The sequence below is a fragment of the Dermacentor andersoni genome, chromosome 2 (assembly GCF_023375885.2).
Source record: "Dermacentor andersoni chromosome 2, qqDerAnde1_hic_scaffold, whole genome shotgun sequence".
NCBI lineage: Eukaryota > Metazoa > Arthropoda > Arachnida > Ixodida > Ixodidae > Dermacentor > Dermacentor andersoni.
The window spans coordinates 92850952-92858667 of NC_092815.1; positions in this window are offsets into that span (position 1 = coordinate 92850952).

Consider the following 7716-nt stretch of genomic DNA (forward strand, 5'->3'; position numbering starts at 1 on the left):
TTTGTCGTGTGCGTATCATGGCTACGCACGCTTATATCGCATTCCGTTTCTCTACCACGGGTGCGCTTTAAAACCACGGCGCTGCAGTTTTTGCTTTTCTCTTCTTTCTTCTTCTCCGCCCTTAAACTGGCTCTCTCAACTACTACACGCAGAGACAAAGCAACAGCGCGCGCATTAGATCCCATAGATGAGATGAATATTTACAATTAGTATTAGGGTTATAATTATATTCGAGTGCTGATTGCCGTGCTATCGTTTGCTAACGAAGCTTTCCCTCAAGTCTAAATATATTAAGGCAGTTTGTCGTGTGCGTATCATGGCTACGCACGCTTATATCGCATTCCGTTTCTCTACCACGGGTGCGCTTTAAAACCACGGCGCTGCAGTTTTTGCTTTTCTCTTCTTTCTTCTTCTCCGCCCTTAAACTGGCTCTCTCAACTACTACACGCAGAGACAAAGCAACAGCGCGCGCATTAGATCCCATAGATGAGATGAATATTTACAATTAGTATTAGGGTTATAATTATATTCGAGTGCTGATTGCCGTGCTATCGTTTGCTAACGAAGCTTTCCCTCAAGTCTAAATATTTTAAGGCAGTTTGTCGTGTGCGTATCATGGCTACGCACGCTTATATCGCATTCCGTTTCTCTACCACGGGTGCGCTTTAAAACCACGGCGCTGCAGTTTTTGCTTTTCTCTTTCTTCTTCTCCGCCCTTAAACTGGCTCTCTTCACTGTACTACACGCAGAGACAAAGAAACAGCGCGCATGCGATCCCATAGATGAGATGAATATATATATATATATAGAGAGAGAGAGAGAGAAAACTATCAGTCATAGCTCTCGTAGTATAGCCCTCTGGGCCGTTTCCTTTTTTTTCGAAAGTAGTCCTATTAGGGTTATTATAATTACACGAAGGTATTTCGCCCTCATCAGCAGCAGTCCTTGGTATAGTTATTCTGGCGGCTAGCTTCCCACGCTATGCGTGCCGCCATCGCACCTGGTTAAGCTTTTCCTAGACGCTAGAGTTAGGCTTTGTCCGCGCAACCTTGAGCGATCGGAAAGCGCGTTTCCCCCTCTTGGCCGGCGGAGAAGGGAAGCTTCGTTCCGGCCGCGAAGCTCTCCACATCTCTGTAAGGTGCCTTGGGGATGTCTCGTGCCGAAGATGCCCTCTCGGTGAGCGCATATTTCACCCCTCATCTTTTAAGAGGTTCAATACATACAAGCATTTGCCTAGCAAACCAGATTTTTTTTTTCAAGGGAATTTTCCACGTCTCAGTAATTTCTCTCGTCGTATTCGAGTGCTGATTGCCGTGTTATAGTTTGTTAACGAAGCTTTCCCTCAAGTCTAAATATTTTAAGGCAGTTTTCCTAGCCTCTAAAGCCACTCGAGTTGGCTCTTCTCCTTGAGCGGCCATTTTTCCTAGAAAGTATGCCTTTCAACTACTCCGCCCTTAAACTGGCTCTCTCAACTACTACACGCAGAGACAAAGCAACAGCGCGCGCATTAGATCCCATAGATGAGATAAATATTTACAATTAGTATTAGGGTTATAATTATATTCGAGTGCTGATTGCCGTGCTATCGTTTGCTAACGAAGCTTTCCCTCAAGTCTAAATATATTAAGGCAGTTTGTCGTGTGCGTATCATGGCTACGCACGCTTATATCGCATTCCGTTTCTCTACCACGGGTGCGCTTTAAAACCACGGCGCTGCAGTTTTTGCTTTTCTCTTCTTTCTTCTTCTCCGCCCTTAAACTGGCTCTCTCAACTACTACACGCAGAGACAAAGCAACAGCGCGCGCATTAGATCCCATAGATGAGATGAATATTTACAATTAGTATTAGGGTTATAATTATATTCGAGTGCTGATTGCCGTGCTATCGTTTGCTAACGAAGCTCTCCCTCAAGTCTAAATATATTAAGGCAGTTTGTCGTGTGCGTATCATGGCTACGCACGCTTATATCGCATTCCGTTTCTCTACCACGGGTGCGCTTTAAAACCACGGCGCTGCAGTTTTTGCTTTTCTCTTCTTTCTTCTTCTCCGCCCTTAAACTGGCTCTCTCAACTACTACACGCAGAGACAAAGCAACAGCGCGCGCATTAGATCCCATAGATGAGATGAATATTTACAATTAGTATTAGGGTTATAATTATATTCGAGTGCTGATTGCCGTGCTATCGTTTGCTAACGAAGCTTTCCCTCAAGTCTAAATATATTAAGGCAGTTTGTCGTGTGCGTATCATGGCTACGCACGCTTATATCGCATTCCGTTTCTCTACCACGGGTGCGCTTTAAAACCACGGCGCTGCAGTTTTTGCTTTTCTCTTCTTTCTTCTTCTCCGCCCTTAAACTGGCTCTCTCAACTACTACACGCAGAGACAAAGCAACAGCGCGCGCATTAGATCCCATAGATGAGATGAATATTTACAATTAGTATTAGGGTTATAATTATATTCGAGTGCTGATTGCCGTGCTATCGTTTGCTAACGAAGCTTTCCCTCAAGTCTAAATATTTTAAGGCAGTTTGTCGTGTGCGTATCATGGCTACGCACGCTTATATCGCATTCCGTTTCTCTACCACGGGTGCGCTTTAAAACCACGGCGCTGCAGTTTTTGCTTTTCTCTTTCTTCTTCTCCGCCCTTAAACTGGCTCTCTTCACTGTACTACACGCAGAGACAAAGAAACAGCGCGCATGCGATCCCATAGATGAGATGAATATATATATATATATATATATAGAGAGAGAAAACTATCAGTCATAGCTCTCGTAGTATAGCCCTCTGGGCCGTTTCCTTTTTTTTCGAAAGTAGTCCTATTAGGGTTATTATAATTACACGAAGGTATTTCGCCCTCATCAGCAGCAGTCCTTGGTATAGTTATTCTGGCGGCTAGCTTCCCACGCTATGCGTGCCGCCATCGCACCTGGTTAAGCTTTTCCTAGACGCTAGAGTTAGGCTTTGTCCGCGCAACCTTGAGCGATCGGAAAGCGCGTTTCCCCCTCTTGGCCGGCGGAGAAGGGAAGCTTCGTTCCGGCCGCGAAGCTCTCCACATCTCTGTAAGGTGCCTTGGGGATGTCTCGTGCCGAAGATGCCCTCTCGGTGAGCGCATATTTCACCCCTCATCTTTTAAGAGGTTCAATACATACAAGCATTTGCCTAGCAAACCAGATTTTTTTTTTCAAGGGAATTTTCCACGTCTCAGTAATTTCTCTCGTCGTATTCGAGTGCTGATTGCCGTGTTATAGTTTGTTAACGAAGCTTTCCCTCAAGTCTAAATATTTTAAGGCAGTTTTCCTAGCCTCTAAAGCCACTCGAGTTGGCTCTTCTCCTTGAGCGGCCATTTTTCCTAGAAAGTATGCCTTTCAACTACTCCGCCCTTAAACTGGCTCTCTCAACTACTACACGCAGAGACAAAGCAACAGCGCGCGCATTAGATCCCATAGATGAGATAAATATTTACAATTAGTATTAGGGTTATAATTATATTCGAGTGCTGATTGCCGTGCTATCGTTTGCTAACGAAGCTTTCCCTCAAGTCTAAATATATTAAGGCAGTTTGTCGTGTGCGTATCATGGCTACGCACGCTTATATCGCATTCCGTTTCTCTACCACGGGTGCGCTTTAAAACCACGGCGCTGCAGTTTTTGCTTTTCTCTTCTTTCTTCTTCTCCGCCCTTAAACTGGCTCTCTCAACTACTACACGCAGAGACAAAGCAACAGCGCGCGCATTAGATCCCATAGATGAGATGAATATTTACAATTAGTATTAGGGTTATAATTATATTCGAGTGCTGATTGCCGTGCTATCGTTTGCTAACGAAGCTCTCCCTCAAGTCTAAATATATTAAGGCAGTTTGTCGTGTGCGTATCATGGCTACGCACGCTTATATCGCATTCCGTTTCTCTACCACGGGTGCGCTTTAAAACCACGGCGCTGCAGTTTTTGCTTTTCTCTTCTTTCTTCTTCTCCGCCCTTAAACTGGCTCTCTCAACTACTACACGCAGAGACAAAGCAACAGCGCGCGCATTAGATCCCATAGATGAGATGAATATTTACAATTAGTATTAGGGTTATAATTATATTCGAGTGCTGATTGCCGTGCTATCGTTTGCTAACGAAGCTTTCCCTCAAGTCTAAATATTTTAAGGCAGTTTGTCGTGTGCGTATCATGGCTACGCACGCTTATATCGCATTCCGTTTCTCTACCACGGGTGCGCTTTAAAACCACGGCGCTGCAGTTTTTGCTTTTCTCTTTCTTCTTCTCCGCCCTTAAACTGGCTCTCTTCACTGTACTACACGCAGAGACAAAGAAACAGCGCGCATGCGATCCCATAGATGAGATGAATATATATATATATATAGAGAGAGAGAGAGAGAAAACTATCAGTCATAGCTCTCGTAGTATAGCCCTCTGGGCCGTTTCCTTTTTTTTCGAAAGTAGTCCTATTAGGGTTATTATAATTACACGAAGGTATTTCGCCCTCATCAGCAGCAGTCCTTGGTATAGTTATTCTGGCGGCTAGCTTCCCACGCTATGCGTGCCGCCATCGCACCTGGTTAAGCTTTTCCTAGACGCTAGAGTTAGGCTTTGTCCGCGCAACCTTGAGCGATCGGAAAGCGCGTTTCCCCCTCTTGGCCGGCGGAGAAGGGAAGCTTCGTTCCGGCCGCGAAGCTCTCCACATCTCTGTAAGGTGCCTTGGGGATGTCTCGTGCCGAAGATGCCCTCTCGGTGAGCGCATATTTCACCCCTCATCTTTTAAGAGGTTCAATACATACAAGCATTTGCCTAGCAAACCAGATTTTTTTTTTCAAGGGAATTTTCCACGTCTCAGTAATTTCTCTCGTCGTATTCGAGTGCTGATTGCCGTGTTATAGTTTGTTAACGAAGCTTTCCCTCAAGTCTAAATATTTTAAGGCAGTTTTCCTAGCCTCTAAAGCCACTCGAGTTGGCTCTTCTCCTTGAGCGGCCATTTTTCCTAGAAAGTATGCCTTTCAACTACTCCGCCCTTAAACTGGCTCTCTCAACTACTACACGCAGAGACAAAGCAACAGCGCGCGCATTAGATCCCATAGATGAGATAAATATTTACAATTAGTATTAGGGTTATAATTATATTCGAGTGCTGATTGCCGTGCTATCGTTTGCTAACGAAGCTTTCCCTCAAGTCTAAATATATTAAGGCAGTTTGTCGTGTGCGTATCATGGCTACGCACGCTTATATCGCATTCCGTTTCTCTACCACGGGTGCGCTTTAAAACCACGGCGCTGCAGTTTTTGCTTTTCTCTTCTTTCTTCTTCTCCGCCCTTAAACTGGCTCTCTCAACTACTACACGCAGAGACAAAGCAACAGCGCGCGCATTAGATCCCATAGATGAGATGAATATTTACAATTAGTATTAGGGTTATAATTATATTCGAGTGCTGATTGCCGTGCTATCGTTTGCTAACGAAGCTCTCCCTCAAGTCTAAATATATTAAGGCAGTTTGTCGTGTGCGTATCATGGCTACGCACGCTTATATCGCATTCCGTTTCTCTACCACGGGTGCGCTTTAAAACCACGGCGCTGCAGTTTTTGCTTTTCTCTTCTTTCTTCTTCTCCGCCCTTAAACTGGCTCTCTCAACTACTACACGCAGAGACAAAGCAACAGCGCGCGCATTAGATCCCATAGATGAGATGAATATTTACAATTAGTATTAGGGTTATAATTATATTCGAGTGCTGATTGCCGTGCTATCGTTTGCTAACGAAGCTTTCCCTCAAGTCTAAATATATTAAGGCAGTTTGTCGTGTGCGTATCATGGCTACGCACGCTTATATCGCATTCCGTTTCTCTACCACGGGTGCGCTTTAAAACCACGGCGCTGCAGTTTTTGCTTTTCTCTTCTTTCTTCTTCTCCGCCCTTAAACTGGCTCTCTCAACTACTACACGCAGAGACAAAGCAACAGCGCGCGCATTAGATCCCATAGATGAGATGAATATTTACAATTAGTATTAGGGTTATAATTATATTCGAGTGCTGATTGCCGTGCTATCGTTTGCTAACGAAGCTTTCCCTCAAGTCTAAATATTTTAAGGCAGTTTGTCGTGTGCGTATCATGGCTACGCACGCTTATATCGCATTCCGTTTCTCTACCACGGGTGCGCTTTAAAACCACGGCGCTGCAGTTTTTGCTTTTCTCTTCTTTCTTCTTCTCCGCCCTTAAACTGGCTCTCTCAACTACTACACGCAGAGACAAAGCAACAGCGCGCGCATTAGATCCCATAGATGAGATGAATATTTACAATTAGTATTAGGGTTATAATTATATTCGAGTGCTGATTGCCGTGCTATCGTTTGCTAACGAAGCTCTCCCTCAAGTCTAAATATATTAAGGCAGTTTGTCGTGTGCGTATCATGGCTACGCACGCTTATATCGCATTCCGTTTCTCTACCACGGGTGCGCTTTAAAACCACGGCGCTGCAGTTTTTGCTTTTCTCTTCTTTCTTCTTCTCCGCCCTTAAACTGGCTCTCTCAACTACTACACGCAGAGACAAAGCAACAGCGCGCGCATTAGATCCCATAGATGAGATGAATATTTACAATTAGTATTAGGGTTATAATTATATTCGAGTGCTGATTGCCGTGCTATCGTTTGCTAACGAAGCTCTCCCTCAAGTCTAAATATATTAAGGCAGTTTGTCGTGTGCGTATCATGGCTACGCACGCTTATATCGCATTCCGTTTCTCTACCACGGGTGCGCTTTAAAACCACGGCGCTGCAGTTTTTGCTTTTCTCTTCTTTCTTCTTCTCCGCCCTTAAACTGGCTCTCTCAACTACTACACGCAGAGACAAAGCAACAGCGCGCGCATTAGATCCCATAGATGAGATGAATATTTACAATTAGTATTAGGGTTATAATTATATTCGAGTGCTGATTGCCGTGCTATCGTTTGCTAACGAAGCTTTCCCTCAAGTCTAAATATATTAAGGCAGTTTGTCGTGTGCGTATCATGGCTACGCACGCTTATATCGCATTCCGTTTCTCTACCACGGGTGCGCTTTAAAACCACGGCGCTGCAGTTTTTGCTTTTCTCTTCTTTCTTCTTCTCCGCCCTTAAACTGGCTCTCTCAACTACTACACGCAGAGACAAAGCAACAGCGCGCGCATTAGATCCCATAGATGAGATGAATATTTACAATTAGTATTAGGGTTATAATTATATTCGAGTGCTGATTGCCGTGCTATCGTTTGCTAACGAAGCTTTCCCTCAAGTCTAAATATTTTAAGGCAGTTTGTCGTGTGCGTATCATGGCTACGCACGCTTATATCGCATTCCGTTTCTCTACCACGGGTGCGCTTTAAAACCACGGCGCTGCAGTTTTTGCTTTTCTCTTCTTTCTTCTTCTCCGCCCTTAAACTGGCTCTCTCAACTACTACACGCAGAGACAAAGCAACAGCGCGCGCATTAGATCCCATAGATGAGATGAATATATATATATATATATATAGAGAGAGAGAAAACTATCAGTCATAGCTCTCGTAGTATAGCCCTCTGGGCCGTTTCCTTTTTTTCGAAAGTAGTCCTATTAGGGTTATTATAATTACACGAAGGTATTTCGCCCTCATCAGCAGCAGTCCTTGGTATAGTTATTCTGGCGGCTAGCTTCCCACGCTATGCGTGCCGCCATCGCACCTGGTTAAGCTTTTCCTAGACGCTAGAG